At 37.9% G+C, this 12,977-nt stretch overlaps 1 protein-coding gene across 1 annotated transcript in view; it reads right to left on the bottom strand.

Moving 5' to 3' along the window:
* Nucleotides 1-12,977, bottom strand: part of FHIT (fragile histidine triad diadenosine triphosphatase) — a 1,915,768-nt gene that overhangs the window by 912,135 nt on the left and 990,656 nt on the right. The gene's annotated exons all lie outside the window — the stretch shown is intronic.

Genomic DNA, 12,977 nt, shown 5'->3' with positions numbered 1-12,977 from the left:
CAGGTTCGTGGATATCTCTAAAGCTGTGGCTCCCAAAGCGGTCGGCTGTTTTGCCTTCCAGGAACATTTGTTCATGTGTGGAGACAATTTTGGTAGTCATGAGTAGGAAAGGGCATGCTACCGTGTCTAGTGGGTAGAGGCCAGAGTTCCGCTAAACACTCTACAGTACACAGGATAGCCACCACAAGTAAGCATCTGTCCCCAGTTATCAACTGTGCCAGGATCGAGAAACCCAGTTCTAAAAAGAGAGCTAGAGGAATAAGATGAGAATAGGGGGGACATAGGGTACTTTCATAACTTCTTTTTTTTAAAAAAATCTGAAGCACATATAAAATGCTAAATATTTTTAAATCTGTGTAGCACATACGTGTCTGCCACATATTACCTGTACATTTTTATTTGAAATTGAAATATTGTTTGAAATATTGCTCATAAATTTTTAAAAATTTAACAATTCAACAACTAAACACAGAATTAGTTTCCAAATTTGATGGAGGTTATGTAAATCTTTTCTTGGCATATTTCTGGAAATATATCTTCAGAAAAGTATTTTCATACTCATGATCAAATTTCATTTGCACATTTTTCTTGGTATTTATTCCATATAGAGCTATGTAAGTAAGGTTCCAGAGGTTCTCAGAATTTATTTATTCTTTTTTAAATTTTTTTTTTTATTCATTGAGAGGAGGGAAGGTGGAGAGACAGACTACCACATATGCCTGACTGGGATCCACCTGGCAAGCCCACCAGGGGGCAATGTCTGCCCATCAGGGGCGTTGCTCCATTGCTCAGCAACTGAGCCCTTTTTAGCACCTGAGGCAGTGGCTATGAAGCCATCCTCAGCACCCGGGGCCAACTCGCTCCAATCGAGCCGTGGCTGTAGAAAGGGAAGAAAGAGAGAGAAGTAAGAGGCAGAGGGGTGGAGAAGTAGATGGGCACTTTTCCTGTGTGCTAATCAGGAATTGAACCTGGGTCATCCACACACCTGGCTGATGCTCTACCACTAAGCCAAATGGTCAGGGCCAGATTTTATTTATTGTATCAAAGTTCCAGGCAAGAACATTCTAAAATGTTTCCACAGGAGACTAATCTAGTCCTTTTCTGTTTTTACAGCATACTGTGATAATTCTAGTGCACTTTACGAAGAAACTGATGATCTAGTACAGTGGAACAGCATCACACATGCAATCCTGCTTCCTTAATTGGATGGCTCCAGATGCACTTCTCCCACCTGCGATTCAGGGACTTCCTTGAAAACTACTTTGAGATCAACCAGTGCCTGATTTTTATTTTTTCATTTGTAGTTTTTAGGGCTGGAGTTGGCGAACTTTTTCTGTAAAGGGCCAGAGAGCAAATGTTTCAGGCTTTGCAGGCCATGTGGTCTCTGTCAGAGCTACTCAACCCTGTGGCTGTCACATGGAAGCAGCCATGACACACCTAAGAATAGCATGGTCATGTTCCAGTGAGACTTCACTTACAAAATGGACAGCAGCCAGGCTCTGCAAACACCTGATGGTCAGCAACAAGCCACTCATTAAAATATTGCTTTAAATTTAAGGCACCTCTCCTGAGGACAGTCTGACTTTGGGTGATGGGTATGCAACATAATTGAATGACAAAATAACCTGGACATGTTTTCTTTGAATATATGTACCCTGATTTATTGATGTCACCCCATTAAAATTAATAAAAATTTATTTATAAAAATAAATAAATAAATTTAAGGCAGCTCTCAAATCTTCTTTGAAAGTATAGTTTTATATGTGTTTTGTTATATATGTTTTACACAACTAAAAATAAACTCATAAATATAAAACAATCCCCTAAATGACAAAAACTGATCATGTCTTAGATTTACAGCCTGCCAACTTCTTTCTAGAAGTATGCTATATGACCTGATATACTAAATTACTAATTATAATTGGTTCCATTGTTAAAATTATACTATTAATGATCCTTCATAGTAAAATAAATACACATATCTTATCTTCAATTTGACTAAGGGGTTGGAATGACAAGGACGGTGGAACTGTACTCCCTGCACAAATAATAGCTTTCTATTAGGTTTGCCGTTTCACCTGAATAATTCCTCATAATCATGAATAACAATGTTATTCGACAACCTAATGCTATCATGGTATGTGGCTTCAGTCTATCCATCTTTGTCAAGAAGGTAAAATATTTGCATTCTGTTATACCAGGCAAAGTTGAACAAACAGTTAACAGTATCATGCCCCTTAATAATTTTCCAAATGAAACCAGTGAGTATCATTTTACATTCTAGGATCTATGCAATTTAAATCTACTTCAAAGACATTTAACACTCATTAAAATTTTTTTTAACTTAATTATTGATTTTAGCAAGAGAGAGAGAGACAGAGACAGAGAGGAAAACAGGAACATCACATCCATTAGTTTCTGTACATGTCCTGTCTGGGAGTCAAATCGGCAACCTCTGTGCTCCTGGATGAGGCTCTAACCAACCAAGCTGTCTAGCAAGGTAACACCTACTCACTATTTTTAGTCAAGTATAAGTTCAACTTAAAAAAAAACAAAACTAACTTTAAACTAAAAACAAAACAACAACAACAAAACCCGAGATTGTCTAAGGACATACTTTTTTTTTTTTTTTTTTTTGAGGAGGGGAGATAGACAGACAGACTCCCACACTGTCCCAACCAGGAGCTACTCGGCAAGTCCCACCTGGGGCCAATGCTCAAATCAACTGAGTTATTTTTTTTAATGCCTGAGGCTGATGCACTGGGAACAACTGAGCCATCCTCAGCATCTGGGGCCAATGCTTGAACCAATTAAACCACTAGCTGTGAGAGGGGAAGAAGGAGAGAAGGGGGAGAGAAAAAGAGGGGAGGGGGCGGGGAAAGAAGCAGATAGTCACTTCTCTTGTGTGCCCTGACCAGGAATCAAACCCAGGACTTCTGTATGGCAGGCTGATGCTCTATGTCTAAGGATATTTTTAATTGGTTGTTGCTAGAAACTTACTCTAAAACAGAGATTTGTCATATCAAAAAATTCCAGGAATTTTTATGTTACATGGAGATCTGTAATGCTCAGTGTGGTATCTTGAAATTGGTAAGCAGGTAAAGAACATAACAATATATGACAGGTCTGAACTATAGCACCGATATAGGAATGTTTGAGAGTGCTTGCTTTGCTTAGAGAATCTATGAATGACTTCTTCTGAAAATGCCAAATGGCTGACGTAGATGGCAGCACCTCCTACACTGTTTCTACAGGGTCTGTATGAGGCCTGGCCCTGGGGGATAAAGGTGGTAAGAACAGACAGATAAAATGTGGGGACATCTAAATGATAGTGCAGCAAAAGAATCCGAAGGAAGGAAGGAAGGAAGGAAGGAAGGAAGGAAGGAAGGAAGGAAGGAAGGAAGGAAGGAAGGGAGGGAGGGAGGGAGGGAGGGAGGGAGGGAGGGAGGGAGGGAGGGAGGATAGAGAGATAGAGAAATAGATAGAACCCACTGTCCTCCCCTCCAAAAAACCCCATTCCTCAAAAGACAGCTCCACGTAAGCTGTGTGCACTGGCGAGCGCTGTATTGGTTCCCCCTTTAGGTCAGCTGGCTCAAACCTGGGCAGTGAGGTGGCAGCAGGTGATTGACAGCAACACGATAAAGACCCATCTGGAGAGCACTATTTAACACAGGATCCACTCCTATCTGTGGCTATTTGTATTAATGAAAATGAAGTTAAAAACTTAGTTCCTCAGTCACACTGGCCCCACCTGGAGTGCTCAGGACCCACATGTGGCTAGGACACTTGAATGGAGCAGACTGACAAGACTTCCCCATCCTCACAGAAAGCTTAGTGGGTGGAGCTTGCTGACAGGTTCCAAACAGGTACATCCAACATGTTCGTGGCAGCCCAAAGTCCTTGGAGGGGCTAAGGGGGCCAGGGCTATCTCCTGCAAACAGCACAAATCAAAACTGAACTACAAAAAACAAAACAAATAAACAAAATACAAAACAAACCTGAACTATGGTTTTTAAAAAATATCTTCTGAAAAACAATGCATTCTACTCTACCCAGAGAGTTCCAAGAGAAAATAAGCTCTGCCCACAGGTTTCTCATAGGGACTCTGGGGAGAGTGAAGGCCTAGGGTTAGTCTGCTCTGGTCGGGTGCTGGCTCCACTCCAGCACAGAATCTGACTGCTCTCAACCTACTCCCTTATTTGTAAAACAAGGGGGACAATTTAAAGGACTTTTTTCTTTTTTTTTTTTTTGAGAAACAAGTGAGTTAATATCCATAAAGCACTAACAGCACCTGACCTCTAGTAAGTATTGTAAAAGCTCTGGCTTTTTATTTTTTTAACATTATTCTGAGCAGCTAGCACAGGACTTGGCACACAGCAGGTAATATTTAAGATCTGTTGAACTGAAACATAATTGAAGTGAACTATACTCTTAGAGCCAGAGGCACCAAGAGGCCAATTTGTGGAATTTGCAGGCAGAAAACTGACTCACTCACCTGAGAACAAGCCATTCCTGAGAAACCATTTCTCATGACCCTTCATAAGGAATGACAAAGGAATATGATCCAAGGAGCAGATTTCAATGTGCATTTAACATTTTTGATAACTTTTTATAGGCAGATACTATTTATCTTATTTGAATTATAAAGATACACAAACATAAAATTTAAACAATTCAAGTTAATTTTCTGCATACTGTCTCTTTAAAACGAGCATCTAGGCCAGTGATTCTCAAACTTTTTGAAGTTGGGCACATTTAAAATCCTAGAAATAATTGTAGGCACAATATATACAAATTTCTGAGAAATATGTTATAACAATTAAGTCAAATATTAAAAGTATATATATATATATAAAATCTAAGTGTGCTTTTATGGTAATTAAATGAAATAAATATGACAAAATTAAATTTATTCTGACATTAAAAAACATTTTTATGTTATATTTTTTTGAGTTATGCTTTTTAGAATTCATAGAAAACAGAGGTTAAAAATAAAAAATGACAAAAATGTTATCTTTTTATATATACAGATACATTTTCAGTAAGATTTAGTAAATTCTGCAGGTCCTGGAGCAAATGTGTTAAGTTTTTTCATTCTTGTGTTTATGAGAAACATGAGCCTTATGTGTCCTAGCAATTTCTTCAATGTTTGAAAATATATTTGAAAGGCAAACTCTCATTTCTTCATCAATACATTGAAGAATTCCTCTCTTTTTACTCTTAATTGTGTTGAATGCAGAAAACCCCCACTATAGGTATCATCTTAACTTTACACCAACAAAGGATAGAAAAAACTTGCCTCCAGTCTTTCTGGGGAACATGAGGGTAGTGTAAACAATCCAGCACCACAGCTTAACAGCTTTCTGCAACCTAATCAGGCAAGTGAGGTGGGGGGTTGGGTAGACTGTCAGCTTACAGCCAATTTCCCATACCTCTGTCCCCCCAAAATCTAAACTCCAAAAACCCTGTTGGTTTTTTGGTCCCCAACAGGCACATATTTCTCTGGAATACCATAGGGCGCACCTGGAAATCTTCTAGGGTGCACCAGTGTGCCCTGGCCCACACTTTGAGAACCACTGGCTTAGCCATTGCTATTTAGATGTATGTTGACACATTGATAATATTCGATAACAGTGTACCTAAACATTAAAAAAAAAATGGAATGCTTCTGAGAGACACAAGACAAAGCTAAATTTATACAATGTTGGTTAAGTACACAAGTATTAGAATTAGAAAAACATTGAGTCAACTCTTGCTTGTTGTCTTCCTTGGTTGTATGCCATTGATCAAATTACTTAGCCTATCTGAGCCTCAATTTCCTCACCAGCGGAACTGGAATAAATTTATAAAATAATGTTCAGTCATAATACATTGCTGGTAATCAAATAAATGCAAATGAACATGACAGCTTTTTCACTTAAAAAACTAGCATATATCAGGAATAATATTACTATTCAATGTATGCAATAGTAAAATATTTTTCTACTCTGCTACAGCTACATAAATTTTGCAATGTTTGCAGCATGACTTGTAATAGTGAAAATTCAGAAACAAACCAAACATTCAAAACCAGATGAAGTAAATCAATTATGGAAAACCAAATCAATGAAACATTATGGAACCACTGAAAACGAAGTTAACAAATACTGTTTCAATGATAAGGAAAAACTCCTGTGACATTGGAAATGAAGCAATAGGATATTATTTTCAGAGTATTATCCTAGAAAGTATTTAAAAAGATTAACAGGGATTATTTCCGGCTATGGAATTATCAGTCTTTTTTACTTTCTCATATTTTTGTGAGTTAAAAAAAAAAAGAATAACATTAAAAATTTGTTCATTTTATTCATAACAAATTCAAGTAATATTCATTTGTAAGCAATGGGAAATAAGCCCTGTTTTATATAGCATCACTGGTCAGAAAGTGAGGAGCTACATGGCACTCGTGATATAAAGAAGAACTGTAAGGTATCCTCTCAAAACATAAGCATACTGGCTGTCCAATCACATTCACAGCCACGAATGTAGAGTTATTATACTTCTTTAAAAAATTGGTTTGGAAATCTGCTGAGTATGTAATTTAAAATTCTTCATTATCCTAACCCAAACATTTCACATCACAGCCATTTGTTAACTATAAAATAATTGCATAATACAGTTAATAGATAAAAGACCAAATACAATTTTTGATCTGAGAAGTCTTGTGAACTTTCAGAGTTTCAGTGATAGTCTATAATCTCTGTACTTGACCACAACCTCAAATGTGAAAGTGATGACAAAATAATGAAGTAGATTAATTCAAAATATAAAATATGCTTTAGAACAATGTTTCTTTAAGAAAATGTTCCTTAAAATCATACAACTGTTAGCTACATGGCTGGGTAGCCTATTTGCCTTGTGATAAGCCCAATGGTAAAAATCAAATTTAGCAGTGACTTAGTTTACAATTATTTTTCCAAGTTTGAGGGAAAGAAGTAACTATATTCAACGAGCTGAAAAAATTCTGATCGTGGAGTTCAAGGTAGAAATCAAAGTGCCATATACCAGGATGGCATCATGAACATGGTTGTGATTATCACCAACCTGTAGCAGAGGGCCAAAGAGAAGTGTCTGCTCCTCTACTCCCCCATTACCCCGAAAGGTTTTCAGTTCTATTATCTTTGAGCATTTGTCAAAACTATTTTTTCCTACCTATTTAGACTATTAGCTGTAAAACCAGGGCAGGGTGGGGGCAGGGACAGCAACAAAACAAAAACAAAACCAACAACAGGAAGAAATTCATCTGAAACCCACAACTTTTTTCTCAGTAAGTTAAGAGCTGTATCAGGTCAGCTGCCTAGCCCAAGTCTTGTTCCATGGCTGTGGCATGGCCCAGTGGTTATGGAAATGATTTCTGCAGTTGGAATGGCTTTGTGTATTTCAAGATTTCTCTAGGTGGGTCAGGTTGGACAGGTCACTTCCCAGGCCCTAAGTTTCTTCTGGAATATGTGTCAAGTACAGTTAACTAGATAAGTCTGCTTTTAATAATGGTAGCTGTTATGATTACTGAATATAAAAAGTTCATAAAAATGATATGTGTTATTAGAAATAAAAACTTCCCTAAAACCTAGTTTAAAATGTTTTATATCATAGTTGCAACTTTTAGCTGCTTATAACTAATACAGGTCCACATTCTTAAATTTACACTGTTTGCCTTGCTTCTCCTCTGGATGAGATTCTTTCTCTAGATTTCTGCCAGCTGTATCCTCCTGTGATAATCAGATTGTAAATGGGGGGATGCTTGATTTGGGCTCTGTTTCTGATTGCTGTTTTCTGTGGTGAATCTCAGAAAGCAGCCCAAATCCCCTGCCAACTCTCCAGGCCAAGATTTCTGCCATCCATCTGCCTGCTAGGACAAAGGGCTTTTTCAAATTATGAAAACTTCTTTACTTCTTTCTCATTATCTTTCTTTTAATGTTAATAAGCTCTAATGTGGTGACATTTAACACCTAGGTTACCAAGTGTGGCCTCCTCATGCCAACACATCTCAGCTTTCTGTAGAAGAGGCCATTAGGCCATTTGCAAAAGTCAGATTTGATTACTTCTCATTTTCAGCCAATTACATAACTATGACAAACTTTACTCTTAGTCCTTTTTTTTCTTCCAATTAATCAACAAAGCCATGAGAGAAATGTGAAAACCTAATGGCATTTCCAATGATAATACTCTTCACAGTAAATAGAACTGAGCTTTACATGTTATATTACAGATTTTTTTTTTAGGAAAGGGTTTATGGTGGAAAGCAATCATTTCTTCACAGTACCCTTCCCTCCCCCACCTAGAGGCAGCAGGGCTATAGACAGCATACATCTCGCTAGGTAATCTGGACATATACAAAAATAGGCACAAACACACATCCATTTTTATCTACAGATGATAAATTCTTGGTTCTTTGTTTTTATTTTATTTATTTTTATTTCAGCTTTTTATATAGTGGGCACTAACAAAGGAGTCCAGAAATACTTGTTACATGGCACACATGACTGATGTCTTTTTCTACCATGGTACTTTTTTTTTAGGCATGGTGGGCAGCTGGGAAGAGACTGATGTATTGCACGGGATCTGTAGCAGCAAGTCTAGTAAACTTCAACTTAATACTGTTCACTTGGGAGGAATTACTCATGATATATTTCCTATATTGTGGGGGCTCTTTGTGTGTGGCAAATCCATGGCTTTCAAGTCCATATTGGAAATAGATATTCCTTTGTCTTAAAATCTTGTATGAGTTTACTTATCATCGATGGTATAAGACAGTATTTACTAATATACAATCTCTCTTCCTCCCACATTGTAGGAAGAATATACTTCTCTGCCTTATTGCTAACAGAATTGCCATGTGACTTGTTTTGCTGAAGGAACATGAGTATCACATGGCCCTCTGATCACAAGCTTTAAATATGTGCATGTGATCTGGCTTGGCCTCTTAAGCCTCTGCCCTCGACCATAACAGCAACACGTCCCTGCTCCTTTAGCCAGGCCAGAGAGAAGCCAGGTGGGACTGACCCACACTTGGCTGACCCCAGGCAAGTCCAGCACAGTCACAGCTGACCTGCAGACCTGTGTGCAAAACATTAATGATGTGGTAGTTGTAAGTCACCACTTGTTAGCTATGCTAAAACAGCTGACAAATATACTATCCCTAAATTTTAATTACTTCATTCAATAAGTATTGAGAACTTACTATATGCAAACTTCGGTGCTAAGATTACCATAATGAGCAAAAAATAGCTTATACCATCCTTGCTCTCACTGTCTACAGGAAGCAGATGGAAATTATCTGATCATCCTGGTAGATGTGCAGTTACAAACAGGAGAATGCTAGTCCTGAGCATACAATAAGGGAAATTGACTGTGGCTGGGGTGTCAGAATAGCCTTTCTAGAAGAAGGGACATGTGGGCTGGCATGGGTAGTGAAAGACTGGAGCAAGACTTAGTTTAAAAAATTAGTAGCTCTTCTCAGACCAATGGAACAGAATAGAAAGCCCAGAAATAAAACCACATATATATGGTCAAATAATCTTTGATAAAGGGGCCAACAACACACACTGGAGAAAAGAAAGCCTCTTCAACAAATGGTGTTGGGAAAACTGGAAAGCCACATGCAAAAGAATGAAACTCGACTACAACCTGTCCCCGTGTACTAAAATTAATTCAAAATGGATCAAAGACCTAAATATAAGACCTGAAACAATAAAGTACATAGAAGAAGACATAGGTACTAAACTCATGGACCTGGGTTTTAAAGAACATTTTATGAACCTGACTCCAATGGCAAGAGAAGTGAAGGCAAAGATAAATGAATGGGACTACATCAAAATAAAAAGTTTTTGCTCAGCAAGAGAAACTGATATCAAAATAAACAGACAGCCAACTAAATGGGAAATGATATTTTCAAACAACAGCTCAGATAAGGGCCTAATATCCAAAATTTACAAAGAACTCATAAAACTCAACAACAAACAAACAAACAATCCAATAAAAAAAATGGGGAGAGGACATGAACAGACACTTTTCCCAGGAAGAAATACAAATGGCCAACAGATATATGAAAAGATGCTCAGCTTCATTAGTTATTAGAGAAATGCAAATCAAAACTACAATGAGATACCACCTCACCCCTGTTAGATTAGCTATTATCAACAAGACGGGTAATAGCAAATGTTGGAGAGGCTGCGGAGAAAAGGGAACTCTCATCCACTGTTGGTGGGACTGTAAAGTAGTACAACCATTATGGAGGAAAGTATGGTGGTTCCTCAAAAAACTACAAATACAACTACCTTATGACCCAGCAATCCCTCTACTGGGTATATACCCCAAAAACTCAGAAACATTGATACGTAAAGACACATGTAGCCCCATGGTCATTGCAGCACTGTTCACAGTGGCCAAGACATGGAAACAACCAAAAAGCCCTTCAATAGAAGACTGGATAAAGAAGATGTGGCACATATACACTATGGAATACTACTCAGCCATAAGAAATGATGACATCAGATCATTTACAGCAAAATGGTGGGATCTTGATAACATTATACGGAGTGAAATAAGTAAATCAGAAAAAAACAAGAACTACATGATTCCATACATTGGTGGAACATAAAAACGAGACTAAGAGACATGGACAAGAGTGTGGTGGTTACCAGGGGTGGGGGGAGGGAGGACGCAGGAGGGAGGGAGGGATAGAGTTAGGGGGAGGGGGAAGGGCACAGAGAAAACTAGATAGAGGGTGATGGAGGACAATCTGACTCTGGGTGAGGGGTATGCAACATAATTTAATGACAAGATAACCTAGACATGTTTTCTTTGAATATATGTACCCTGATTTATTAATGTCATCCCATTAACATTAATAAAAATTTATTAAAAAAAAATTAGTAGGTCTTTATCACAAGTGCAAAAGAAGCCATGAAAGGTTTTTAATGGGGATGAAGCGAGTGACTGTGTGATTAGATCTGTGTTTCATAAAGCTCTCTGTGACTACTACACAGAATTCATTGAAGAGAAAGTTGAGTGAATGCCACAGCCCAGGTGAGCAATGCAGGCAGTTTGGGTTAGGATGCTGGCATTGGAAATTAGAGAAAGTGATGGACTTCTGGTAGTTAGGAGGAAAAACCAACAGAACCAGGCCTGTGAAATACAGTATTGGATGTGAGAGGAGGAGAAATATTCTGTGATATCACTGTCTATGAAGAGATACATTTTACAACAGAGAGGGAATATAAGAAATGTATCTTGCTTGTGAGTTTGATTCAGTTTATCAACTAATTTTGACTACTTTTAAATAACCCACAATGATAGGTAAATTAAAGTTTCTGCCACTGCAGTATGGATAAAAAATTTTCTTACTGAAGAGCGGTATATACATAAATCACGTTTTTGAAACTTGTGAATGGCATGAAGGATAAGTGGTTGAATATCAATATAGATTTATTTAGATATGCAAGTTGAATTTTTCTTTTATATAATTGATATCATCTTTTTAGAAAAGATGAAAAATATAACTATCCTGACATAAGAATAATTTCAATACTACTATACTAGAGAGTACCTCAACATGCCAAAGACTCTCCCCTGAGTTAGCTCTAATTCTATTCTTGTTACAGGAGAGTTGAAAAACAACTATAAGGCTTTTTTCTTGGGTGTTCTAAAAATGCAAAGAAGAGTTCAACAATGAGTCATGATGGCTCATGGAATCACAGTTTAGCTTCTAAAACAAACAACCACAAAGCACACCTGTTCCTGCCTAAATTCCATATACTGTATATACACATATATTTTAAAATACATTTATACACATAGTTTTTAAAATTCTAATTCCACATCTAGCTCAGAAAGTAAAGAACGGTGTTATAACAAAGTGAATGGGCATCACATGTGTGTACATTTATGCAAACACAAACATTTCTGGTTCAAGTTTATCTCTCCAGACCCAGGAAACAGAAATCTGTGGTATCCACCAGCTAAGCTTCTATTTCTACCCAAATTATTTTAGAATACCTGCCCTTCACCGATAACAAGCAGTCCCAGTAGACTGCCAAACGAAATATACCTCTCCTGCCCCCGGTTAGAGACCAAGGCTGGGCCAAACAGATGGTCTGCTCTGGGAATCTGACTCTTGGCAGTTCCTGGTAACACAGCAACAGGCATGGCTGGGGCCGCATCATTTAATGGCAGCATCCTGAGGAGAATGTCATTTCCAAATCAAGATGTCCACAGCTGCTCTATTTTCATTTCTGAGGCCTGCTACTGTTCAGCTTTCCCTTTGGATTCTACGCGCTGCTTCCCATAACTATCCAATTCATTACTTTTACACAGTAGAAGCTGATTCTCAGAGAGGATAATTAGATTATTCAAAAATCACAGATTTGGAATTCACATTTTTGTTGGTGTGATCTCTGATCCATTGTCTAATTAATACATTACTACTTCCTGCTATCACATATCTTTTTTTGTGTGCTTATCTTTTTGTAGAGAGAGAATTATATATTATATATATATATATATAGAGAGAGAGAGAGAGAGAGAGAAAGAGAGAGAGAGACAGACAGACAGACAGAGACAGAGAGAGAGAGGAAGGGAGAGAGATGAGAAACATCAACTCATAGTTGCATCACTTTAGTTGTTCATTGATTTCTTCTCATATGTACCTTGACCCAGGGCTCTAGCAGAGCCAGTGACCCTTTGCTCAAGCCAGCAAGCTTGAACTTCAAGCCAGTGACCTTTGGGCTCAAGCCAGCAACTACATAATCATATTTTTTATCTATACTCAAGCCAGCAACCTGGTGCTCAAGCTGGTGAGCCTGCGTTCAAGCCAGTGACCCTGGGGTTTTGAACCTGAGACCTCATCATCCCAGGTTGATGCTTTATCCACTGCACCACCATAGGCCAGGCTTTTTATTTTAACTTATTATTTTTTAAAATTGAATTTATTAGGGTGA

Source organism: Saccopteryx bilineata, chromosome 10, assembly GCF_036850765.1.
Source record: "Saccopteryx bilineata isolate mSacBil1 chromosome 10, mSacBil1_pri_phased_curated, whole genome shotgun sequence".
Lineage (NCBI taxonomy): Eukaryota > Metazoa > Chordata > Mammalia > Chiroptera > Emballonuridae > Saccopteryx > Saccopteryx bilineata.
The sequence above is the reverse complement of the archived record's forward strand: the minus strand, read 5'-3'. Positions and strand labels throughout refer to the sequence as shown.